Here is a 27905-nt window from a genome sequence, read left to right as displayed (position 1 = left end):
GGCTTCATTTTAGGTTCAATAAAACTGCAAGTTCGCATATATATATATATATATATATATATATATATATATATATATATATATATATATATATATATATATACTAGCTTATAACCCTTGGGAACCACGGGTTATAAAATTAATCAAACTTTCATAATAAAAATTTATAATTATTAATAAATTATTTTAAATAAATCATTTTAAATTAATTATTAATTAATAGATATATCAAAATTTTAAAGTTATTATAACTTTATATTTAACATATAATTAGAAAATGTAAATTTGAATTTTGAAATTAGTTGTCTAATATATCTAGATGACACATGACATAATATTAATGAAGAGTTGTATTACAGTGACACTTGTCAAAAAAAGATTTACAATATATATATATATATATATATATATATATATATATATATATATATATATATATATATATATATATATATATATAAATTCACCCTATGTCTTAAGATTTGAGATAAGTGGAGGGCTAAGAATTTAACAACTATTTTTGTGATATTTTTTTTTGAATTTTAACCAATTTTCTTTGATTTTCTAAGAATTAAGCATGGATAGAGAAACACGTGACACCCTATTCTAGCTTTGCCATCTGCCCCTATTCTAGCTAAGACACCACTACTTGGCTTCTTCCCTAAGATATCACCGGCCGACTCACTATACCTAGCTTACACTCTTTCATTTTCTTCTTTATTCTCTCAATCAATCTCTCTCGAAACCTATGGAACCACCATCTCCGACCACCACCACCACATCTGTTCACGCCATCTCCACCTATTATCCCCAATTGCTGAAATCACATCTCCTCTTATTCCCTTTCTTTCTTTTGACTAATCCATTTTATTTCCCTCAGTTTAATCAAGATTAGAGGTCATGGGTTCATACGCGTCACTTGAATTTGAACGATGCCACCCACCGGTACTACTTTTCTTTTTCACTTTTTTTTATATGCCTTGTCGCCTTTGCTACATCTGTTTGTGTTATGTTCGCCTAAAGTTCATTTTTTTAACAATAAAAACCCTAATTTCTTCTTATTTGATTTTGAAGTAGTATTTGTTTAGTAATCTACGTGCTACATGGACGCCTGATTTCTACTTCCTTTCACACCTTCGTACTGACTCCCTCTCCTCGATAGTTTGCGATTACAATTTAGGGTTCATGAATGGTCCTTCAATTTCTATTTTGATCGCTCTCCTATTAACATTGGGTTAATTTCACCGATGGCTTAGTGTTGAAGAATAACCTCACCCTTCGTCTTCTACTCTCTTTTATTTACTCTTTCAACTGGATGTGAAATATAAGTGAACATCGGGAGTCAACGATTGAAGAGGAAGCTAAGGGCTGAGCATCAGGTTTGTATTTTTGTTTTTGTTTTTTTTTTGTCTGTTTTAGCTCCGTTATCTCCTGTATATTCTTGGATTTATGGCCGTGGTCAAGGGCAGGGAAGAAGCCAATGAAGTTGATTTAAATGAGTTTACATATTTCATCTTAACTTTTTCCCGTATCAAGATTTTTGATGGTTGTAGTTTATCTCACGTCTCCCCTGTTGGTCTTCTTGAAGATCGTCAACATTTTAACAAGCTTGGATCTTTATTTTTCCATTAAAGCTAAAGTAGGACAAGGTAGCAATGCAACACAAAGAGATATTCATGTTTTCCATTTTAAATTCAAAAAGTATTAGCTTTCAATCCGAAATATCCTATTTAATTGTTATTTTCGGGTTTAATTTTTCTATAAAGGAAAATTTATTTTTTTAAAGTTCTCAGGCCTTGGTTTTTATAACAAATCAGTTTAGGAAACTCCTTTAGCTTCCATTACTTGAAGTTTCCATTTTTGTAGATATATGTTATGTATTTTCTTATATGCTCTGAGAACTTAACCATGCATTATACTTAGATCTTTCTTATTGATTTAATATTACATATTGGAGATTAATAGATGCAAGCCTTCTTCCATAATTGATCTTATTGAGAGAGAGCAAACTGATGAGGTTCTATATGTAGATTTGAGACAATCAAGGCTCATGAGGTTTGTACTCTTGTAGTGTAAGTTTTCAACATAAGGTATATCTTTGAGATGCTATATTGGTTTTCGATAATTAAGACTAATTACTAGAAGCATGAGATAAACTGTGATTTCAAGACAAAATGATTGTTCGGAATCATGGTTATCAATATTCGTTGGATCATTTGATATTAAAATCATACCATCAAAAAGAAAATCTCGGTGTTAACAAGATTAGTTCAGGGATAAGATCGGTATAGATTTGTTAGGTCAGCCTTCAGCAGTGGGTACATAGACAAGCTTGTCGATCAAATCCCACCTTCTTCGCCGCCTCATGAGTAAATTTTTGTTTTGAGTTTGTTGTTTGGATGTTCTTGAATATGTACTTTATGAAGATTGATAATTTCTTACTTATACATCTTTCATACATTTGCTTTTGAAAACAGTTATAATCCTTTTTTTCATACCATTTCTTTTAATTTCCATTTAATTCTTTCTAACCGTCTAATGATTAACTGATTTTTCATGCTATCTTCCATTGTTCCATGTATTTGAAGTAATTACTAATTACTTTTTTATGGTCACTTAATTATTTTTCTTAACAAAAGTTGTCCATGCAAGTTATTTTGCTTCCCAAGGTTGGGTATTGTTTTTATGATTTCTCTAAAATTGATAATTTTATGTTTGTATACTATTGTTCTTGTGTATCTGATTTGGGTTCTTTTTTTGTATATAGGACAAATAATGCAATGCTTTCATGGCACCAGGTAAAAATTTTATTCTTACAAATAAAAACCCAAATCACAATGTACTTTAATACATTCATCAATAATATCCATCTACTTTCATTTTAACATGTTCAAACACTATACTATAAAACTTTAGACTTTAAATTAAAATTGAGAAAGACAAATGAAAAAAAAGCCTTACATTACAAATGTGCTATGTTTTTTAGGTAGCATCTTTAAGTAAAGGTCGGTGGAAAAAGCCCAATAGAGTTGTGCTTCACAAACTTCATGATGCATGCGAAAATACAGACATCTTTAGATCAACAAAAATTTAATCATATTCTGTGAAAACTCAAGCAAGATTTATTCTTGCGATTTTTTAGTGAACTTATCCAAATAACTTGACGTGGTGATATTCTTATTGATTTCTATATCCAAAACTTACAAGCCCCATCAATTATTGTAAAAATCACACATGCTTGAAACAAAAGAGTATATACAATAAACTTATACCAAAAGTTCTTCATCTAAGACTATACAGAGTCGTCCTTAAAACGGCCTTAAGACGTACCTAGTATATATATATATATATATATATATATATATATATATATATATATATATATATATATATATATATATTCATTTTTACCTTTTTATCACGTTGCTAGGTTACCTCTAGGTTGCTTACACAAGTAGCATGCCAACTGTAAATTCGCATAATTTTTTTTTTTTTTTTTTTTTTTTTTTTTTTTTTTTTTTATTTTTACTCTTTTATCAGATGCCAAGTGGACGCTGATTTGGTTCAATATACTGACATTACTACGCTGATGTGGACCGCCACATCAACATCTTTCATTTACCTTTTAAAAAATAAAAATATGGGAGTTAAAATCGAATTTGGAAAGTTTCGAACCCAAGTGCTTACGCTAACAAACAATTCAGCGTACCACCAAGAAAGAAATTTTGTTATGTAACTCTTGCTCGTCAATATACAGTGCATACCACTGAAATTTTTTAAATACAATTTATTATTATTATTATTATTATTATTATTATTATTATTATTATTATTATTATGGTATTGATGTATAAAATATGTACTTAGATGTATAAATACATTTTTAAATGCATAAAATAGGCTATTGGATGTATAAATACATTTTTTAAATTGTATAAAAACATATAAATATTAAAATATCTATTAATATGGTTTGTATTGTATACATATAAATATATAAATACAATTTTTAATTTTATAAATACATATAAATATGTATTTTATACGTATAACATTTTTATTTTAAATATTCATATACACATGATAAAATGCACATATGGTATTTATGCGTAACGTTTTTCATACATATTTATATATAACGTCAACTAACTATGAGATATTTTTAAAACATATTTAAGCATATAAAAGTGAATTTTTACATATTTAAAAGTGTTTAAACATATTTAGCGTATTATATATGTATTTAAATTATATATGTATTTAACCATTGGACTATGCATTTTTTCAAATAAAAACGGTATATGTATAAAATACGATACTTATGTTTATTAAAAAACAAATAGAGACGTATGTACATATGCGGTTTATACATATTAAAAATGTGTTTATACCTATTCATATATTTATATGTTTTAAAAACATATATATATATATATATGTGTGTGTGTGTGTGTGTGTGTGTGTTTATACACTTAAAATGCATATTTATATGTATTTATACATTTTTAAAATGTATAATACATATAAATATAAAAACATATTTTATACATTTAAAAATGTATACTTTCAATAGTAACTGTAGAGACCCATTTTTCTAACGAACGGTGAGTGCGGAAGAAGGATATCTCGATATTAATCGTGTTTTTGGAAGTATGAACACGAAGAACATATTATGAGTTCATAAGAAAAGAGATCAAGAACAAAGAGAGAATATTCAAAAGAACTTGGTGGGAGAGAAACTCTCTCTGTGTGGGAAAACCCACCACTTTCTTTCTCTAGGATTACATTGTAGAAAAGTAATCCTTACAAGAGGTTGAGAAAATGAGCTAGCTTACTTTAAAAATGACCAACTCTCCCTTTATATAGGAGGGAGAGTATTTACACCAACAATACAAATAAAGGGAAAATTACAACCTAATAATCACTCATTATTTGTGGAACATTTACATGCACCAACATTCTCTCCCTAAATGCTTACAAATGATGAGAGATACAATAAGTGATACAAGGCTATAATACAGTAATCCGACTAGCAAGTGTGGTAATAAAATGAACTCAAGTGTTGAAATGTCTCTGAAACTCTGATGTATCTGTGAAGTCTGAAATTGGCCATGAATCTCTGAAATGAAGGTCTTCGGCTTCAAAGCACAACCAATGAAGCAGAAAAGATAAGATCCAAATCTTCAAACCAATCATAATCACTCAAAGAAGGAGGTCACCATGAGCAAGTAGAAGATCCAATAAAAGAAACACTTCGTCTTCAAAAGTCTGAAAAACATCTCGAGTTCTCGAATCATAATACACCAAAAGTCTTCAAAGAATAACCTGCTAAAAATGTGAAGCATCCATAACATGAAGTCCAGATAAAAATAATGTGAGTCCAAAAACATGGTCTAGCAATGCCGAAAATTTGATCCAAGGACCAAAAATAAGTGCCACATCACATTGCCAAAATAATCTCCGTCTTCAACATATCACAAATCCAAACTCGTGAAACCATAAGATCTGAACCGGATGCGAACACAAAATCATCATGTGGTAGAGTCCGAATAATAAATAATCCGAATCGGAAAACATCGAGTAATGCCAAAAATTTGATCCGTGAAGACCAAAAATAAGTGCCACATCGCATCACCAAATAAATAATCGTCTTCAGAAGTCTTCAAAATCCAAACTCAAACAATAATAACCATATCCGGATGATATTCTCTCCCTATTTTTGATAACCAATGACCGGATATCAAAAATCAACAAATCATCAGATGGAGAGTGTCGGATACCAAGAGCTAAGAGAAGCTCTCCCTAGATATATGAAGGGTCTCGATAAGAAACGAGAAAGAGTAAAATAAATACTCTTGCGGTCATGAGAAAGCGGGTGACAGTTGCTGAAACTGTGCTGAGAAAATCTGTTGTGCCAAAAAATATATCCAAATATCCAAACTACGGTGCCGGAACACTTGAAGTGGTCTTCAATAGAGAATAAAGTCCACATGCTCAAGATACATGATTCGTCAACCAACAATCATAAGCAACAAGTCATAAATCCCATAACGTGAAGAATGCGAAACAACTTTGGTGATCAATCGTCGTTGCGGTGCAAGTGTCACAAAGATAATATGAAGTCCGACTACGGTAGGAATATTTTCCAATAATAATCGGCATGAAATAACCAATGTGACAATCCATGGGTAGGTTGTGGAAAAAATTGGCATTAAAAAAAATAATTGGTTTTTATAATAAAATTGGTTATAATAAAAAAAAATGGCTAAATAAAAAAAATTGGTGTTAAAAAAATAATTGGTTAAATAAAAAAAAATTGGCTGAGAAAAAAAAAATAAATTAATTAAAAAAATAATGTAGAAAAAAAAGATCTGAATAAAAGAAAATAAAGTCCATAAAAAAAGGTTTTAAAAAAAGGGGAGGAGAGGAAAAAAGGTGGGGAAGGAGGAAGGAGAAAGAAGAAGGAGGAAGGAGGGGAGGAAAGGAGAAGGGCTAAAGGGAAGAAGGAGGGGGGAGGAGGAGGAAGGAGATAAGAGGAGCTGGGCGGAGGGAGAAGAAGGGAGGAGATCCGAAGTCAGAAGGTTGCTTGCGGGTTGGAGGTTGCTTGCGGATGAGAGAAGGTGGGTGTGGGCGAGATGGGTGCGGATGGTGCTGGTCGCAGTAGACGATGCAGTGCGAGACTGCTGATAGGAGCGCCTGCGGGCCGAGCCAAGAAGAGATCCAAAGCTGCAGGGTGAGACAGGCTGCGGACGAAACGGAACTGTGATTTTCTCATTAAGCCTTCTATACCACTAAAGCTCATTTCTCAAAAAAAAAAAAAAAAACAAAAAAACAAAATGGCACAATCGTTATCTCTGAATGTCTCCAATAGTGTTGGTGGTTCTAACCGAGCTCCGATACTGGTAGCAAATGAATATCATCACTGGTCACAAAGAATGGAGAGGTACTTAAGAAGACTAGGTAGAGATGTATGGCGATCCGTGGAAGAAGGACCACATGTTCCAATCCTCACACCAGTTCAAACTGACGGCGTGACAACCAGACTAGGAGGAGGTCAACCAACTATGAGCCGTCCTACCAAGGATGATCTCGATAAAATGGAAAATGATGCTGTTTCTTTTTATGAAATTTCTTGTGGTGTCGCTCCTGACAACTTTGATATTATCATAAACTGCAAGTCAGCAAAAGAGATTTGAGATGTACTCAAAAACCTGTACGAAGGCTCAGAACAAGCACAAGATAAGAAGCTCACTACCGCACTCAACGACTTCAACAACTTCAAAGCACATGCGGGTGAGAGTTTGGAAGACTCCTTCAAGAGATTCAACCTGATAGTCACAAAGTTATCAAATGCTGGTACCATCCGCAGCAACCATGAAACCAATCTCCAGTTCCTTAATGGCTTAGGACGACATTGGACTACGACCAAAATGATAGTCCAAGGTGACAGAAAGATTCACTCTTTATCACTCTACAAACTCTATGGAGAACTTCAAGCACAAGAATCCACTATACTCAAAGACTGTGCTGACTTCGGAGGACCACTTGCTCTCATAGCACAAGCTCCACCACAATCACCCTACTCTTCATCGTATGATATCCCATCACAGTCATACGAAGCAGATTCTGAGTATGATGATGAAGAAGAATTTCAGAAAGCTATTGCTCTAGTTAGCCAATAGTTCAACCGCATACCACCTTCTTCTTTCCGCAAGAATCAACAATTCAACAAACCTCCATTCAATAGTAACTTCGGTCCTCAAAACAACCACTCTCGGTATCCTAAAGGCTCTCAGAACAATCAACCAAAGGAGGTACCACAGTCTCCTCAGAAGAATGACTCCAATACTCAATCAGAAGACAAGACAGATGTTGTGATTTGTCACAAATGCAATAAAGAAAATCACTTCGCAAAAGATTGTAAGGCCAATGTAGTCAAGGACAGAGCATTTTATCTTAGAATGGCTCAAGAGTTGGAAGAAAAAGAAAAGGGAAGGGCATATGTGGCTCAAGTTAAAAGAGACCATCAAGTTTGGTCATCAGGAGATGAAGAAGAGACCATCAGCAGTGTTAAGGGAAAAGGGAAAATCTGCATGCTGGCCACTGCGGATGATGATGAGTCAGCAATGTTAAACAAAAACTACTGCTACATGGCAAAGGATGGGACTCTAAGCATCGTTGAACAGGTAAAACTCATGATCCAAACGTCAAATTATAGCATGCATGACTGTCAACCCTACATAGATGATCTTAATGACACTTGTGTTGCCGTCCTTACAGACTATAACAAAGCCTTAGATGAGAAGAATATTGCGTCCCAAGAGATGTTCCATGTGAGAGGAAGACTGGATAACAAGAGACTTAAGATGGCAATGTTAGAGAGGGATCTAGAGTTAGAAAAGATGCTAGAATGTTAAGTGAAACCCAATTAGAAATAGCTTTGAACCAGAGAGATTTAGCTCAGAGAAATTATACGCTTAAATCTCTTAATTGAAAAATTGTTTAATGAAAGTGAGGCTATTGAAAATTTGGTAAACAATGGAACTGTGGACAATACATATAATTGGGGTTGGTCAAATGGGTATCCTACCGCAATGGATTCCTCACCCCGGTTCAACAAAGACAGAGTGTATGTCCCTCCTGATAGAGAATTTCATTTCCCTGTCAATGACAAGACTTTTTCCCGAAGATATCAAAACTCACTTTGGTAGATTGCACAATTTGAGCAATAATTGTGTCATTGAGGAAATTGTGCCCGAGGATTCTAGTCACACATGTGATCAAACTCCCATCAGTGGCACCACTCTTTCAAATTCTCAAATTTCATCTATAGTTGATGAAGAATTTGTTGTTGAAGGTGCCAAAATTTCAAAGGACTTTCCATCTTTGTCCTCAGACCACAGTGTTCCTCACTGTAGTCAAATGTCTCAGAAGTATCCCACCGCAGTCTCCTCAAAAACCTACTCCGCGGTAGTCAAATCATCTTCACCACGGTTGAATAACAATGACTGCAACTCTTCAGTTCAAGGAACTACAACTCTTCAACCAATTTTCACGAATTACCTATAGAAAATTTTGAAGTAGGCCAATGCTCTCAAATTCCAGAATCCTCAAGTTCTGATGATTCTAGTCCGCATTTTCAAAATTGTTCAAAAAATCTCAGAAAACCGCAGTTGAATAACAATGACTGCGGTTCACCAAAAACTTTGGCAAAAAGAGCTTTCAAAGAAGAAATTAGATCTCGGAACAAAAGCAGACAAAGTTTTTCAAAAAATAATAAACATGTGAGAATTCCAAAATCCAGGAGTCCAGAAAACTTTGTTTTCACAAATTACATTTCAAAAAACTCTTCTTTCATGAAAACAAACAAAAAGGGAAGTTCAGTTTCAAAAGCCACTCCTGCTACTTCTGACACAACCCAAAAAGGTGTCAAATTTGTAAGAAACTACGTTTTTTAGGTCTATTCCCAAAATGACCCCAAGTGGAAAGGAATTTTACCCACTCCAACAATTTTAAAATCACATTAAAGCAAGTGGAAAGGAATTTTGCCAAATCCACCTGAAAAGACTCAAAGATTTACACGTGCTAAACCTCGTTCAAAACAAACTTTTCAGAAATCAAATATCAAATCTTTCAAAAGTTACCCACCTCGGACGAATACCAAGTCCAATTCATCCTATAAACCGCTGAACAAGCACAATGTCAGATTCAATGATAAACCCTCTTTTTCTAAATGTCAGTGCAACTGTCAAAAGTTTTTATCTCATGTCAAGTCAAATAAAAGTCAGAAATCTCGTACTTTTCAGAAACCTCGTAATAATCCAAATCTGAATAAACACCCAGGATTAGGTTTAAAAGTTGACAAAAGACCTGTCCATGCAACCTCGGACCATGCATCATTTAAGAATACATCAATCATCCCTGGCTCCAAACTTGTTTGGATGCCTAAACTAACTGTGTAATTCTCAGGCTTTGTGCAAGGAGGAACAAGAAGAAGAATGGTTAATTGACAGTGCATGCTCCTTGAACATGACCGGAAGGTTAGAGTACCTTCGGGATTTCAGGCCTATATGCAATGGTGGAAATGTCATGTTTGGCAACAATGCAAACGGTGTCATCCGAGGTTACGGTGTTCTCACTACGGGGAACTTTTCCATTCAGAAGGTTGCTTATGTAGAAGGTCTTAAACACAATCTCATCAGTGTTGGCCAACTATGTACAGCAAGACATCGTGTTGAATTTGACGATAAATTCTGTTACATAATGACGAGTGATCGCAACACTTGCTTAATCAAATCTCGCTCCGAAGGCACGATGTATCCTCTAGATGTTTCTCTCATCATTGGTAAACCGCAACTGTGCTTTCTGTCCAAAGCTATATTCGAAGTCTGCTGGCTATGGCACCGCAAGCTAGCTCATCTCAACTTTCGCTACATCAACAACCTCGTCACAGGAGAACTAGTCCGTGGTCTTCCCGTTCTCAAATTCAGCAACGATACTCTTTGTCAAGCGTGTGAATGCGGTAAACAATCAAAAGCAAGCCATCCTCTGATAATGGATTCTTCTATCTCTGAACCACTGGAGCTATTACACATTGATCTCTGCGGTCCCTCAACCGTAGCCAGTATTCACCACAAAAAATATATATTGGTTATTGTTGATGACTACACATGCTTCACATGGGTCTTTTTTCTTAGACTCAAATCAAATACACCGCAGATCTTCATTAACTTCATCAAATAAATCGAACTTCAAATCAAGCTTCCAGTCAGACACATCCACAGTGACAATGGAACTGAGTTCACTAATCATCTTCTGAACAGTTTCCTAGTTTCCAAAGGTATCTCTCACAATTTTTCAGCACCCTATACACCGCAACAAAATGGTGTAGTAGAAAGAAGGAACCGCACACTCGTTGAAGCAGCCAGATCAATGCTTAACTTCGCCCAACTTCCTCTCTACTTCTGGACCGAAGCCGTAGCAACTGCATGCTTTGTTCAAAATGAAGTATCGTATGCAAGCGTCTCAATAAAACACCATATGAAGGTGTGATATCCCTAATTTCTTGGCCAGAAAAGACCGGTTTGTTTATGCTTTATTTTAAAATCAGAGTAATCGTTTACAGAAAACGGTTGCGGAATTTGTTCCCAAAACAAGATATGATAATAACTTATCAAAACATTTCTCAAAGAGAATGTATTTTCATTTAATAATAAAACCTCGGGATGTCATGTTCCGATACAGACCAAAAGCATAAACAATTTAAAATAGACCTTACAGCAGTTATTTATAACTACTGATCTATAATCCAAAATCTCTCGTCAAGTCCACCAACTTATACCCTTGTGCCATTACCTGTAATGCAAAGAAAACTGAGTGGGTCAGGCTTGGGAGCCTGGTGAGCATATAGGGTTTTCAACCCACAATAATACATTTATTATATTCAATTATCAAACAATAAACCCAAATACCCATCCCCATATCCACTTTATTTTCTCAAGGGTTTACCCTAAGAAGCCACTATTCTTCATTCATTCATTCCTAAGGATTTACCTAAGGAATTTGGCACGAAGTCCATTGCTGCCAAAGTTTATCTATCAGGTACTAAATCCATAGTTATCAGGCGCTAACTCCATAGTCACCAAGGCTCACTCAACAATAGGCGCTAACTCCATAGTCACGAAGGTTTACTTAAAAATAGGCGCTAACTCCATAGTCACCAAGGTTTACTTAACAATAGGCGCTAACTCCATAGTCACCAAGGTTTACTTAACAATAGGCGCTAACTCCATAGTCACCAAGGTTTACTCGATAGGCACTAAGTCGCATAGTCGCCAGGGTTTACTTAATAGGCACGAAGTCACATCATCACCAGGGTTTACTCGATATGCACTAAGTCGCATAGTCGCCAGGGTTTACTTAATAGGCACGAAGTCACATCGTCACCAAGGTTTACTCGATAGGCACTAAGTCGCATAGTCGCCAACTATTCCATCTACCCATGTTCTACCCAACATTTTTGTAGATATAAATACAAACACAATTTAAATCATTTAACACCCGTATAAAACATCAATTCCAAGCCCATCTCAAATAGACAAATAATATATAACACATAACATGTATTTCATAGCTAATAATTTATATTTATGTGTTAGAAGAAAGTAATCACACACTCACACGTATAAACAACTTTATATTATACACATAACATGTATTTTATAAAATACTTCATATATATGTGTAAGATGAAAGTGACTATACACTCACTTGATTAGACGATGCTCAAACAACACTACGACTCTTCAAGTAGAACTCTTCGGTGAAACCGAGATATCTTCACACACCCGGTTTCTCACAGACAAAGCTTCGGCTCAGAAACTCTTTTCTTCTCGGGATCTTCGGGCTTCAAGACTTGCTTTGGGTCTCGGGGTTAATACCGGGGCTTTGGGGGGTTAAAATAGGGCTTAGAGGGTGTATCGGGAGTGGGAGAGAAGGGATGGAGCAACCATAGTTGGCTGGCCCTTCAAATCTATTTATAGGGCAAATTTGGCCCTTGCCACGTCGTGACACCCTTTTTCTACGTCGTGGGCTTGGTCGTCACTGCATACGTCATTGCAAGTTGGATCTGGGGGACTCCCGGAGGTGTCAGGAGACTTGCAACGTCGTGGTCTCTGACACAGCTTTGGGGTTCGCGCCCCGAACTTCAGAAATTCATAACTTTCGCATACGAACTCCGTTTTCGACGTTCTTTATATTGACGCGAAGGTGAGATTATGTTCTACAACTCGCGTTTAGACTCCATTGGCTAATTTTGACTTTATTTTTAATATATTATAATTATATTACTTATATATTATTTTTAGTAGGCCGGGACAGGAAAATTTCGTTATAAACTCATAACTCCTTCGTCTGACGTCCGTTTTCGTCCGTCTTTCCGTCGTTGCACTACTATCGATGAGATCTTCAATTCTCATTTAGATTATTTTGGATAAATATCACTCTAACGTAAATTCACTATTTACGTTGCGCTGTGTCGTGCCGGTTCTGTCGCGAAGCTTCGACAGGTCATAACTTCTTCGTTATAACTCGGATTTCAGCGTTCTTTATATTTTCGGAAACATTGAGACATATACTACAACTTGGTTAAGATTAATCCTTCTAAATAATCTTCCATCAAAAAGTCATTTTTGATGCTTATTGTCTCTAAATTGACTAGCCCTAATCTACGGGCGTTACAGAAGGTCTCAACAATCGCAAACCCAATGTTCGTTTCTTTCATATCTTTGGATGTAGATGCTTCGTGATCAACAACAGAGACCAACTCAATAAGTTTGCACCAAAGTCTGACGAAGGTATCTTCCTTGGTTATTCTACTAAGAAGGTTGCATATCGAGTGCTCATCAGAAGAACAAGGTTAATCATCGAAAGCTTTGATGTGAAATTTGATGACTCTCACATCCGCAGTGCACCTCCATCCACCGAAACAACTGCAATCATGGAATGTGACATTCCAATCGCTTCCGGACCTCTGAATCTAATTGAAATCAACTATGATGATCTTTTTGATCCCATTGAAACGGCGAAACTATCCGAAGTCCTAGTGTCACCCGCAGCTCAACAATAACATGCCGATGTATTTGGACCTTCTCTATCTGAAGTAGTATCGCTCAATACTTCCACCTCTCCGGTTGAGGGGGAAAGCTCTACTCCGGATCTTATAGCAACCGTTGAGGTTCCAGTACCTGATGCTGCTTACATTCCTGCCCGAAGTGAAGCTTCTCCATCAAACGAACCTTCGGAGGACTCAGATGACGAATTCATAGAGAATATTGACACTAGATCTGATCCTAGAATTGTCACTCTCCCATCTGCATTCCAGGGGGAACCTTCTCAGGTTCCAGAGGAACTCCCATCCGCAATCCAGGGGGAACCTATGACAACCCTATATTTTTCCAAAGCAATGTAACACTCAAAAATCTAATACAACAAAACTATTTGGAATCAACGGAATTAACCTCAAAAATAAAATGTTCAAAATCTAAAGTTGGGATGCATCAAATGAAAGATATCGTGCCAAGGTTTCCAAAAACATAAAGAACATTCAAAACCGAGTTATAATGAAAAGATTTCGACTACTCAGATATTCACGACACACCCGGTAAGACATTATTAAACGTAAAATGAGAAATTTCAATAAAATGCATTTTAGCCTTAAGTATCTAAACAAAAGTCGTAGATTACGTTAAACGGTGAACGTGCATAAAAAGATCGCCCAAATTGGACCTCGTATGAAGAAGTTACGAATTTTCTAAGTTTCGTAATAATAGTAGAGAGCTAAAAACTCGAATTGAAGATCGAACGATATTTAGCTAACGCAACCTAAACGACAGTTGAAGGTCTCCACAATATGAGTAAGATGATAAAAAGACAAGCGAAAACAGACGTCGGATAAAGAAACTATGAATTTTTAACGGACTTTAGCAGTCCCGGCCTATTAAAAACATAGTATTAAAAATAAAATCAAAACTAGCCGACGGAGTCTAAATGAAAGTTGTAGAGCATAGTCTCACCTACGCGTGGATATAAAGAACGCGGAAAACGGAGCCCGTACGCAAAAGTTACGGAGTTTAGAAGATTGAAGCTGGGATTACGCCAAACGTAATTTAAGAGTACGCCTAGCGTACTCAGGTGCAGGGTCGAGTCCCATCGGCTACAAGCTCTACGCCTAGCTAGACCCGACTTGTAAGCCATGCCGCAAAGTTACGCCCATCGTAACCGAAGTACGCCCAACGTAATGCGTACACCCAACGTACTCCGGTGGTACGCCCATCGTACTCGTTCCCTCAGCCCTATAAATAGAAAGCATAGACTCCGGATTTTGGACACTTTTTCTCAAACTCTCACTCACTCTCACACACTTGTAAGCACCAGAGGCCATCCCGACAACCCCGGTTCCACACCCGAGCCCCCGACGAAGGTTTTACGCTACCGAGATCCCCGAGAAGCTCGAAGATGCAACTTTCCGCGGTTGAAGTTCTGCTCGACTCTAGTCCCACTCTCTCCAAACCAAACAAGTGAGTTCATACCCCTACTTTTTAAGTCTTTTCATGTTTTAGGGGGGGCGGGGGAATACAAGTACAATACAAGAAAACGTATCGTTATAAATACAACATCTATCCTGCTTTACGTATAAAGTTTAGTATAATCACGTAAAGCTCGAAACTTGATGCTTATATACATACATAATGGCATCAAATGGTGATTTAGTCCCAAAAATGGCAACCTAAGTCCAATCACCCCTCAAGGACCCATAAAGCATACTGGATTGAAGTCTCTGAACCTCTTTGAGTCCAGATCCAAAGAATAGACTCGATAAGGGACCAATTGCTCCACATAAACATCCTCACAAGAGGTTAGAAAACCCTAATCTCTAAGTTCAATACCAAAACTGAAGAAAGTTCGAATGAATACCTCAAGTTGGAATCTCTGGACTCTGAAACCACTTGAATCACACCTCCTTCAGCCTCCTCTTGCTCTTAATCACCTGGGATTCCGGATGTTACAATTCTCCCCCACTAGAATCAGACTTCGTCCTCGAAGTCTTATTCTACAAACAATTCCGGATGCTGCTCCCGCATCTCGCGCTCCGGCTCCCAAGTCTGCTCTGACCCCTTCCTGTGCTGCCACTGCACTTGCACCAAAGGCACTTCCTTGTTCCTCAGAACCTTGATCTTCCGATCCCTAATTGCCACTGGTCTCTCCACATAGTTCAGGCCTGCATCCACTTGAATGCATGTCCTCTAATGGTACTACTGCCGACTCGTCGGCAATACACTTCCTCAACTGCGACACATGAAAGGTGTCGTGAATCTAACCCAGCTCTGCCGGTAGGTCCAAATGGTAGGCTACCCTGCCTACTTTCGCGATTTCCCTGAAAGGTCCAACATATCGAGGCCCCAACTTGCCCCACTTCCTGAATCGAATCACTTCTTTCCAAGGAGAGACCTTTAAGAGTACAAGGTCATCAACCTGAAACTCGAGCTCGGACCGACGCCTGTCCGCATAACTCTTCTGGCGACTCTGAGCGGTCAACAATCTCTGCCTGACCTGCTGTATCTGCTCTGTCGTCTGAAGCACAATCTCCGTACTACCCATTACCCGTTGCCCCACCTCTCCCCAACAGATGGGGGTCTGACACCTCCTCCTATACAACAGCTCAAAGGGTGGCATACCAATGCTCGAGTGATGGCTGTTGTTGTACGAAAACTCTGCCAAGGGTAGATAGGTGTCCCAACTCCCTCCAAAATCCAAAACACAAGCTCGGAGCATATCCTCGAGTGTCTGAATCGTCCGCTCACTCTGCCCGTCCGTCTGTGGGTGGTATGTGGTACTGAAATGCAGTCTCGTTCCCAACTCCTCGTGAAACTTCTTCCAAAATCTGGAAGTAAATCGTACGTCCCGATCTGAAACAATCGACATCGGGACCCTATGCCGCGATACCACCTCCCTCACATAAATCTCTGCCAACCTCTCGGCAGAAGAGCTCTCACTGATAGCCAGAAAATGAGCGCTCTTCGTTAACCTATCCACAATCATCCAAATTGCATCGACCCCTCTCGTAGTCCTTGGCAATTTGGTGATAAAATCCATGGTAATCTGTTCCCACTTTCACTCAGGAATTTCCAGCGGCTGCAGCTTACCATGAGGACGCTGGTGCTCGGCCTTAACCTGGCGACAAGTCAGGCACCTTTCGACGAACCATGCAACATCCCTCTTCATACAGAGCCACCAATACTCCTTCTTTAGGTCCAAATACATCTTAGTAGCCCCGGGATGGATCGAGAACTTCGATCGATGTGCTTCTTCCATCAAAATGGTATGCGTCCCGCCCACAAACGGTACCCAAATCCGACCCTGAAATGTCATAAGTCCCCGACTATCGGTAACGAACTCCGATACCTACCCGATAACCTGCTCCCTTTTTCGGTTTTCTGGTCTCGCAACCTCAGCCTGGGCCCCTCAGATGGTGTCCAATACCGGAGTCATCATTGTCAACCTCATACAAACGTCTCAAATCGGGGCGCTCTCCGCCCTACGACTCAAAGCATCGGCTACGACATTAGCCTTGCCCGGGTGGTACAAGATCTCATAATCATAATCCTTCACCACATCCAACCATCTCCTCTGGCGCATATTCAGGTTTGGCTGATCCATCAAGTACTTCAGACTCTTGTGGTCCGTGTATATGGTACACCGAACCCCATACAGATAGTGCCGCCAGATCTTGAGAGCAAACACCACAACCCCCAGCTCCAGATCGTGGGTGGGATATCTCGACTCATGAGGCTTTAGCTGCCTCGACGCATATGCTATAACGTGCCCCTTCTGCATAAGCACTGCCCATAACCCAGATATTGATGCATCACAAAATACTATAAAATCCTCCATCCCTTCCGGGAGTGCGAGCACCGGGGCTTCGTACAACTTCTGGCGAAGTGTCTCAAATGAGGACTGCTGCTCCGGACCCCATGAAAATGCAACACCCTTCCGGGTCATCTTGGTAAGTGGCACGACAATCTTGGAGAAATCCCTAATAAACCTCCGATAATAGCCGGCCAATCCCAGAAAGCTCCTGATCTCAGTGGGTGATCTCGGCACCTCCCATCTCATCACCGCCTCGATCTTGGCCGGGTCGACCAATATCCCCTTCTGGTTAACAAGATGCCCTTGGAATTGGACCTCCCGTAACCAGAAACCGCACTTGGAGAATTTGGCATACAACCTCTCTGATCTCAGAACTCCAAGGATCTCCCTCAAATGCTCCTCATGCTGCAATCTAGTCCTCGAATATACCAAAATATCATCAATGAATACGATCACCGACCGATCCAGCATCGGCCTGCACACCCTATTCATGAGATCCATGAACGCAGTTGGGGCATTGGTGAGCCCAAAAGGCATCACCACAAAATCGTAATGTCCATAACGAGTTCTGAATGCAGTCTTCTGGATATCTTCATCCCGAACCCTCATCTGATGATAACCCGACCTCAAGTCTATCTTGGAGAACCAAGATGCCCCCTGCAATTGATCGAACAGATCATCGATCCTAGGTAACAGATACCGGTTCTTGACCGTCAACTTGTTCAACTCCCGGTAATCAATACACATCCGGTGTGAACCATCCTTCTTCTTGACAAAAAGGATCGGCGCTCCCCAAGGTGAGCTACTCGGTCGAATAAACCCCTGTCCCAGCAGCTCCTGAAGCTGCGAGGATAACTCCTGCATCTCTGGTGGAGCGAGGCGATAAGGCGCCTTGGCGATGGGTGCTGCTCCCAGAACCAGATCGATACGGAACTCCACCTGCCTTTCCGGAGGCACGCCCGACAGTTCCTCGGGAAACACATCCGGAAACTCGCACACTACCGGAACCTCGTCAACCAAACTTGGCCTTCCTGTGGCCACTCGTGTGTCCATCACATAGGTTATGAATCCACTGCAGCCCTGCTGCAAACTCTGTCTCGCCCTGGCAGCCGAACAAAACACTGACCCACACCGGGTCCCTTCGCCATACACAATTAGCACTCCCCTACTAGGGTCTCGTATGGTCACCAGCTGTCTCTCGCAGTCAATAACCGCTCCAAACTTACTCAACCAGTCCATGCCCACGATGACACAGACATCTCCCATCGCGATATGAACTAGATCTATAGGGAACTTGACACCAAAAATCTCGAGCACACATCCTCGAATCACCTCGGTGGCATATACCGCTTTCTCATCAGCTATGGAAACCCTTAGGGGTCGACTCATCACCTCCCGATCAATACCGATGTGCTGACAAAAAGCCAAAGATACAAAAGACCAACTCGCACCCGAGTCAAATAATACCAAGGTAGGTACAGAATTCACAAGAAAAGTCCCTACGCATATTATAATATAAGCACAATATCTCAACATGAAAGTAAATACACGAAAGAATACATACCAGCCACAACATCGGGCGCCGTGCGGACCTCCTCCGCAGTCAACTGAAAAGCTCTCCCACGAACCTTCGGAGCCTCGGCCTTCGCCGGTCGAGTCTCGGTAACCCTAGCAGCAGGCACAAATCCCTGTGCTGATCCCTGGTGAAGCTGAGGACACTCGACCTTCCGATGGACGGTCTGGTTGCAATGGAAGCAAACCATAAATCTCTTGGGGCAATCCCTGGCGATGTTCCCCTCCTTGCCACATTTGTAGCAAGCACCAGATCGACAGGCCCCCTCATGACCCTTGCCGCACTTTCCGCAAGTGCGGCCCTTCTGACCTCTCGTCCTCGAATCGGCGGACTTGGTCCGCTTGGCTGCCGGCTGAGACTGAGTCGGCCGCCGATCCACCCGCTGAGACTCGGCCTCCTCCCTTGCCTGAGTCTCCAACTCGATCTCCCTCTTCCGGGAATTTGTCTGGAGCTCAGCAAATGTCCGGTATGTTGAGTTCGATACGAACTCCCGAATGTCTCTCCTCAGAATACCCGAATATCGGCTCATCCGTGCCTGTTCAGTAGACACCTGCTCAGGGCAGAACATCGCCCTCTCATGAAACTTCCGGGTGACCACAACAACTGAATCATTACCTTGCTTGAGGGTCAAGAACTCCTGAATCAACCATTCCCTCTCCACCGGGGGAACATACTCGTCTCTAAACATGGTAGTGAATCTCTCCCAAGTCACTGCTGAGATTTCTGCAAGAGTGAAGTTTGTCGTCACGAACTTCCACCAATCCTTCGCTCCTAGGCGGAGCTGGTTTAAAGCGAACCGTACCCTGAGATGCTCCGGACATGAACACGTGTAGAAGCATCCCTCAATGCCAGCAATCCATCTCATCGCAACGATCGGGTCCTGCGTCCCATCAAACTCGGGTGGCTTCGTGTTGCTGAACTCACGGAATAGCAACGAGTCACCTCCCTGAGGTCTGGCAGCAGCTGCAGCTGCAGCGGCTGTAACCTCAGTCACCTCGGCGTACCGCTCATCGAAACTCTCCGAAAGCATGGTCTTGATAGACCCAAACATCTCCGGAATCTCGGCTCGAATCGCCGCAGCCACCTCATCGTGGATCATCTGACGAAGCTCCTCGTTACTCACACCGCTCGTACCAGGTCTGTGGCGTGTCCCAACCATAATGCCTCTGAAATACAACATAAAAATATCAGAGACTCAATCGAGCATACTCGCACTCGATAACGCAACCCTACTCGACCTCGGATACCCAAAGGATTCTTACTTGGGCTACCCACTGATCCGGTGTCTTCAGTAGTACGGCCCTATACTACTGATTACACTGCATCATCATTCACCCCAAGTCTCCCTCCTTGGACCCCGGATTACGAGTACTCTATTCTTGCTATGCATTTGCTACCTACTCGCTCTCAAGACATCTCATAGCAGCAGGATTCCCTAGACTAAGGCATCACAGATCAGGCCACTAGTCCTAATATGAATACCTAGTCTACTCTAGCGTGCATAACGTATCATAACATATCTCATAGCACATATTGTAAGGGTACTTTGGGGATTTTACCGTTTGGGCGCTGGCTGACCGTACACACTGCTCCTTCTTTGGTTATCACAAAATCTCTTATAAAATTTTATGCTTTTATTATTGAATTTTTTTTCTCAAATCCTCGGTTTGAGTTCAGTTACACCTGGAGGTGCACCCGAATCCCTCAAACCAAGGCTCTGATACCAACTTGTAACAACGTAAATTTTCAAAACAATTTTTTTCCCTTTGTTAAACATGTTTTCATCCAAGTCAAGTCATAAAAATCCAATGTATCATATCATCATACAAAACATATAAATCCCAAGATCATAAAATAAATCCTCCGCTAGTGTGTACAGATCACGCCGGCGCCTTCCCACAGTCCTCGCTAGTACCTGAAACACATAACACAACAACTGTAAGCATAAATGCTTAGTGAATTCCCCAAAATACTATTTACACACACATACGCCCTTCCAGGCCATGACCTTCCGGTCCATGTGTCTCAGGGGACTTCCGTCCCAACCCGGTAAACCTTCCGGTCCTACTAGCGTTGACCTTCCGGTCCACATCATAATGCCTTCCGGCCCATAACATAACGCCTCTGGCCCATATCAAGCATGACATACATAGAACATACAAACAGTTAACTTAATCACATACAATGCATACTTCTCATAACATATCCGACCTTCCGGTCACACATAAATACCCTTCCGGGTACAATATAGTGAGAAGACTCACCTCTGATATCTCGGTAAATCCCTGACTCAGTTGGAATGCGATCTAGCCTCCGCCTAAACACATAAGGCAAATATTCCCATAAATATGACTGTACTTTAACCTTTCTTAACATCCTCAGAAGGGTAAAAGACCATTTTACCCCTCTATTGACTCAAAGGCATCGCTGCTGACCAAACCCTAAAAGCCAACCAAAGTCAACGGTCAACTTTGACCCGACTCGGCGAGTGCACTTGGGCAATCGGCGAGTCCAATTGTCTCCACTTAACTCCTTAGTCCCAATTAACACGTCGAGTCCTTCCCTTTACTCGACGAGTCCCCAGGCATGAATCGCGGGGCTACCTTGATTCAACTCGCCGAGTCCCATGAACAACTCGGCGAGTACATGCCATGCACATATTCTTTTGACCTCCTGAGGTTAGATCTGTTCCTCAATTCCATAGATCTGACCTTTCCAATCAATATAATCACGTAAAGCTCGAAACTTGATGCTTATATACATACATAATGGCATCAAATGGTGATTTAGTCCCAAAAATGGAAACCTAAGTCCAATCACCCCTCAAGGACCCATAAAGCATACTAGATTGAAGTCTTTGAACCTTTTTGAGTCCAGATCCAAAGCATAGAATCGATAAGGGACCAATTGCTCCACATAAACATCCTCACAAGAGGTTAGAAAACCCTAATCTCTAAGTTCAATACCAAAACTGAAGAAAGTTCGAATGAATACCTCAAGTTGGAATCTCTGGACTCTGAAACCACTTGAATAACACCTCCTTCAGCCTCCTCTTGCTCTTAATCACCTGGGATTCCAGATGTTACATATAATGGGTATAGTTTGCGAGTTATTCATACATTCTTACGTATACATATTGAAAAACGAAATACTTTCACCTAAAGTAAGACAAAGACTTTATTATCGTGAATCTGTTTATACTAAGTGATGTGAGATATTCAACTTCAATGTACTTTCTAGTATGCATTTCAAGTCCTGTATTATAAACCATAATCTCTTGGAGGGAGAGCGTGATACTTGTGTATGGATCTATACGGGATTGACAACCACGCACCTAAACTGTTAGTTGTAGTTAGACCAGCAAGTTTGGGGTAACAAATGTCATAACACTACAACACCTGAAGAATGTTGTTACAGGCAGTCTGTGTCAATAGTATGGTTATAAAACTCACACGAAAGTATAAAAACAAACTTGATTTACAAGACTCATAAATGCATTCAGTATTTACTTTATTTTGAGCACAAGGTTTATCTTTATCATTTAAGTACGAAAGATACTAACGCCCTCCAACTTTGGGAACTTTTCAAACTATATGTGGAAAATATTGGATTTTCTGGAAACTACATTCATTTACTTTCTTCCAAAATGACATACTTTTCAATACAAAAACACTTATGAACTCACCAACTTTATTGTTGACACTTTTTCGAAACCACTTGTATTTCTCAGGGAATCGGTAATACAGGTAACTACCAGCTTTTGAAGAAGGCACGCTATGGCATTTATTATCAAACATTTTAAACCATCTTATTGTAATATTCTTTTGGAAACATGTATAACGCAACAATGTACTTTTTTATTATATATATGACGGTTGTGTTAATTTCTTTATGATATTCAATTGTTATGGTACTACGTGAAGTCATCCACCCCCGAATGTTTCCGCCATTCTGGTTTGGGGGTGTGACAGATTGGTATCAGAGCATTGTTTTTAGTGAACTAAGTATAACGAACCACATAAGATATACAAACTATAAATGCAAAAAGGGGACCAAAAACCCTCTGACAACGCATTTTCATAAACGACATATTTTCTTTTAAAATATACATTTTTACACGCATGCATCGGTCTCGTATCATAACAAAGTTTTCTAAAAAGTATTAAGGTGAGTTGCGACGTTATGATTGGGCCTTGAGGTATGTAATCAAATCGAGAATAAATATAACCCGATCAACTATATTTATCCTGGATTTGACCAACGTACGTCGAGGAATGGTCGTAGTGGACAACAAGTCAAAAACTTACCAAATAAAAATTTCTAAACTTGCAAGTTCGAAATTCTATAGGAGTATTATTATAAAATATAAGGACAATAAAAAAAACTTGCATGCTACAATATATAGCTAAGCTTAGGATGCTGTTAAATAGAAATTTCTTTTCTTATAAAATTCTTATACCTCTATCCTAGTACAGACAAAATGGCTGGATTTCATCTACCGGGAGATCCCTACTACCCAAACCAAGGTAACGGTGGATGGATAGAAGAAGACCCAGAGGAAATCGAAGAAGAAGTTGGAGAGGAATTCAAAGTCGAAGTCAGAGAGGAATACGAAGTCAATGAGGAAGCCGAAGAGGAAGAAGAGCCTATAGAGGAGGAAGAGGAAGTTACGGATGGAACAGACTCTAAGCCGAAAGTGATCAACCCACCCGCTCCTCGTTCTCCCGAAGTTAGAATGGGTTACCAACCTCCCATTCCCATTTGGGGAAGCCATCTCTACTATTGGAGCTGTCAACAAGGTGTACGCCCTCCCTTCAGCATGTGTCGGGAGTTTTACAATGTCAGTGGGGGAGGCTCAGCCGATCGAGCGCTTCCCGTCCTTGTGGGCCAAATAGCCACCCAGACCTACCAGTCGGACATGCAAGCGGCCAGAATTCGTGAGGTCAATGTTGCTACACAGGGTAACGCCGCAGACATCCGTCATCTGGACGAACTACACGAAGATACCCAAATCCACATAGGGATGCTTCAAAGCCAAATGGAGGCAGCACTTGCAGAAATAAGAGAGATGAAGGAACAACAAGCGGTTCTTGAGAGACGTTTAATGGAAGTCAAACAATCGGATGCTGATAAGTTATAAAACAAACTTAATGATCGATTAGATCTTCTTAACAGGTAATGCGATGAATGTAAAAGCAGTAAATAACACAAGTATGGATCAAGATGTGTCGAATGATTAGATCAAACAATCCTCAGCAGAGCTCGACTAAGAACTTCCGCTGTCGAGGATTTTAGGGTTACAAGAACGATAATAATAAACTTGCTGAATAAATCTTTGATCATTCTATTCTATCGTTACCTTCTAGGATGCATGCAAGCTCCTATATATACTAAACCCTACTAAACTCACGGATGGACAGGCCCATACCGGAGATACATAATGGACTAGCTAACAAGCCCAATAGACGCAACACAAAATACAAAACACGACCCAACAATCTCCCCCTTTGCGTCAAATTGGAGCGAGACTACTTCTTCTTCTTGCTTGGGCCAGCAGCGGGAACCTTCTTTGTAGTATCAAACAGACGTGAGATTAGAGCGAGAATAGTCTGTCTGAACCGAATGTACCATTGTATCATGTCATCAAAGTACTTGACATCATCTGCTGTGTTCTGCTTGCATCTGTGGATGATCCCCAAAACGTGCTCCAAACAGGCAGTGGTGTATAGATGTTTGTCTGCCAAGGCGAAGAGACATTTCTGTCTTTCGTTCCTTGTAAACGTGACCGAGTTCCTCCTCGGGTCAATCTTCCCCATCTGCATCAGGTTGAGATCACTGGCAGAGCCAACATGAGATATTGTAGGTTTCTTCTTAAATACGCTCACAATCTCCTGATCCATCAATGCAACTTCCATGATGTAGCACACGAGCATCCTCTTGAAATGGTCGATGATCGGACCGTATTGATCTTCGTTGGTGAGGAGGATGTTGTGCAAAATAATCCAATGATGGGGATTACGGTTGGGAAGATCTGCAAGGGAAATAGCATGTTCGGTTTTGGCAGATCCCCGAAATACCTTGAACCGAACGTTGATGAAGTTACCTTCACTGTACGGCTTCAAGACCCGAATGTTGACAATTTTCTGAGCGCTCCAAGTCTGATATTGGGGTTGAGTAGCCTTCAGATAGAAATTGATTAAGTCCCGATCAACCTGTGGATGATGATGAGGGAACTCTGCAACGTTGGAAAAGGCATGAAAGATAAACGCCTTTCGGGTCAGTGGCATATCGAACTGTGAGTCAACAGTGTTGGACCGATCTAAAGAGATCACAGGTTCCAGCCACAAGATACTTGGTGTGTCGATGGCTTCTTTAATCATCCTCTCAAGAGTCCAGGAAGGAAACAAAGTTTTCCTGCTCTCAAGAAGGTCGTGGGCTTCCTTCTGTTTACGTTCGACTTCTTTAGCCTCTCTTGCCACACGAGCACTGATGTCAGCCTCATTGTTTCGACTTTTACGCTTCAACAAGTTAGCGATTGTCTCTTTATCTTCTTCTTCTTCCTCCTCAGCAATCTTTTTGCTTTTGTCTTTCACACCCGAACCGGAGGCTTGGCCTACTGGAGGAGGTTCGGTTATGTGAGTTGCCTTTGAGGTAGGAGGTGGTTGAGACATTGTTTCCTTCTCTCCCCCTTGTTTCGGAATGGACACGAAATCAAGGAGCCCTTCGATTTTGCTGAGTAGGGAGAGGGCGGGAGCGAGCTTCTCTGCAAGGTCACGCCTCACAGTGTAGTTGAGAATTGGATCATGTGCTTCTAGGATGTTGGAGATGGCAGAGTGGACATCCGAAACACACGATTTATCACTTCTCTTTCAGATCGAAGAGATTCAATCTCCTGTTGAGAGTTGGAGAGTTGAACGCTCTTGACCTTCAGAGCGGTAGTCTTCCGTGCAAGAACATCCATGAGAGAGTTCTCAGCAGCCAAATCTTCTTGAAGCTTGGAGAGACGCTCTTCAATGGTTGTTCGAAAAGCTGAGTTGTCGTCAGAAATTGCTTGACGAAGAGAAGCGAAGGACTTCAACTCAGTTGCGACTGATGTTGCCAGCTGGCGGACAATAGGTTCCAGCATAGTCTTGGCTGCATTGGCACTCTCCTGTAAAGACTGCAACAGGGAAGAGGCATCAGTAAATAGTTTATCGACTTTTTCGGTCGCAGCCTGACAGGCTTTGGTGGAGGCATCTATGGCGGTGGTGGCAGAAGCAAGGGAAGCTTGTTGAACTTTGGAGAAAGCGTCAACAATTTTCTGAACAACAACTTCAGATAGGGATGACTGAGAAGTGGAAGAGGAGGCGATGAGCGAGTCAATTTTGTCATGGAGCTCCTGGAGATGCCTTTGGTGACAGGAGCGTCGTCATCGTCATCACTTTGTACTTGAAACGGGCTATAGTAGACCGAGTCAAAAGTCATATTCTCCCCGCCAAGGAGTGGTTCTTCTTCCTCTGATGCGTGACTAGGAGAAGATGGTGGTGGTGAAGCTGGTGGTTGGGAAGTATGGGTAGGTTCGGGTTGGGTTGTTTGTTCGGGTGTAGGTGTGGGTTCGGGTGCTGGGGTGGTTTCGGGTGCTGAGGTGGATTTTGGTGCGTCAGTATGAACCCCCGTATCAGATACGTTGGTTCTAACATCTGCATTGGTGGTTGTGGTTGCTTCGGTGAATATTGGTGTAGGTATTGGGATGAAAGTGGATGGTACTTGAGTGGTGGAAGTTATGGGGGGAATAGAAAGAGGAATGGTTTTAGGTGGAGAGGATATAGGAGAAGTAGAGACATGAACTTCAGGGGTTGGAGATCTTGGTGGAGTGTTGCCACGCTGAGAGTCTTCAGAATCAGAACTCTCACCCTCTGATTCGCTTGAGGAGGAAGCGATAACCAGCTTTCGCCTCGGTTGAGTTTTTATTCTCTTCTGCTGTGGAGACTGAGCAGCCCTGGTGGTTTTCCTCTTCTTTGGAGACGGGCCTTTTGCCCCCTTGGCCACCTGTTTTCCCTTATCAGCCTTCTTGCCTTGTGGAGCAGGCTTGTCGGCATCATGAATTGACTTCATCATCTCCGAAGTAAGATCCCTCGGACCAGAACGCTTGAACTCCTTGTACGTCCTGATAATCCAACTATCAGCAGGAACATCCCCATACATGGTTTCCGGAATAGAACCGTTGAAAGGAAACTTTGAAGCGTCCGACACAATGATCTTCGTGGTATGGAAGGTACCAATCGAAGACATTGGAGCACCAGCGACAATGGGGACGTGGTACTTGTCCATTACCCATTTCGTGACGATGGTCCAGAACCGAGCATACGAGATCTCAGAATGTCTGGAAGTGGAGGAGAGACTCTGAATGAGTTGTTGCCACAGAACGGACCCGTAGTCCATGTTAATGCCATTGTAGATACCATACATGATGGAGAGAAATAAACGGATGGCTCCATCAGACCCGACACTTCGTTCAGATAAACCCTTGAACAAAACAGTGAACATCCCATTCCACTGTGGAGGTAGGCACGACTTCTTGAATTTCGTCACCGTAGTAAGCACCTCCGTGTATCCCATGTTGTAGAACATGTTGAACAGATGACCCATTGGAATCGATTCTGGATTGACCCTGGAAGAATCCGCGTCAAACCCTAACAACGAGCAAAACCGCTGCTTTGAAATCGACGCCTTGTGCTGAAAAACATCGAGGAAGATTCTGTTGACGACCTTGTCATAGTGAGCAGTGGCAAAGATCTATGACAGGAACTCCATTGGAACGGTCTCAGCCCTGGTAAGTGCAGGAGCGATTGGAGAAAACTTCAGACACTCGATGGTGGGGAACATGAATGCGTCGTATGAGTGAGGGGTTAAATCGATGATCAAG

General features: G+C 40.8%; 1 long non-coding RNA gene across 9 annotated transcripts; it reads left to right on the top strand.

The window, feature by feature from the left end:
* The first annotated feature begins 620 nt into the window (after positions 1-620).
* Positions 621-22867, top strand: LOC145069904 (uncharacterized). Of its 9 annotated transcripts, none has more exons than XR_013689721.1 (4): positions 621-1379; positions 2002-2055; positions 2768-2798; positions 2987-3212. It is a non-coding gene; the product is annotated as an uncharacterized LOC145069904 (long non-coding RNA). The 9 variants fall into 9 exon arrangements; XR_013689723.1 differs by having other exon boundaries at positions 2002-2072; XR_013689722.1 differs by having other exon boundaries at positions 1966-2055.
* The last annotated feature ends 5038 nt before the right edge of the window (positions 22868-27905 follow it).

Source organism: Lactuca serriola, chromosome 8 (genome assembly GCF_051521515.1).
Source record: "Lactuca serriola cultivar US96UC23 chromosome 8, Lser_US96UC23_V15, whole genome shotgun sequence".
In the NCBI taxonomy this organism is placed as follows: Eukaryota; Viridiplantae; Streptophyta; class Magnoliopsida; order Asterales; family Asteraceae; genus Lactuca; species Lactuca serriola.
Note: the sequence above shows the minus strand (reverse complement) of the source record. Positions and strands in the feature narration are given on the sequence as shown.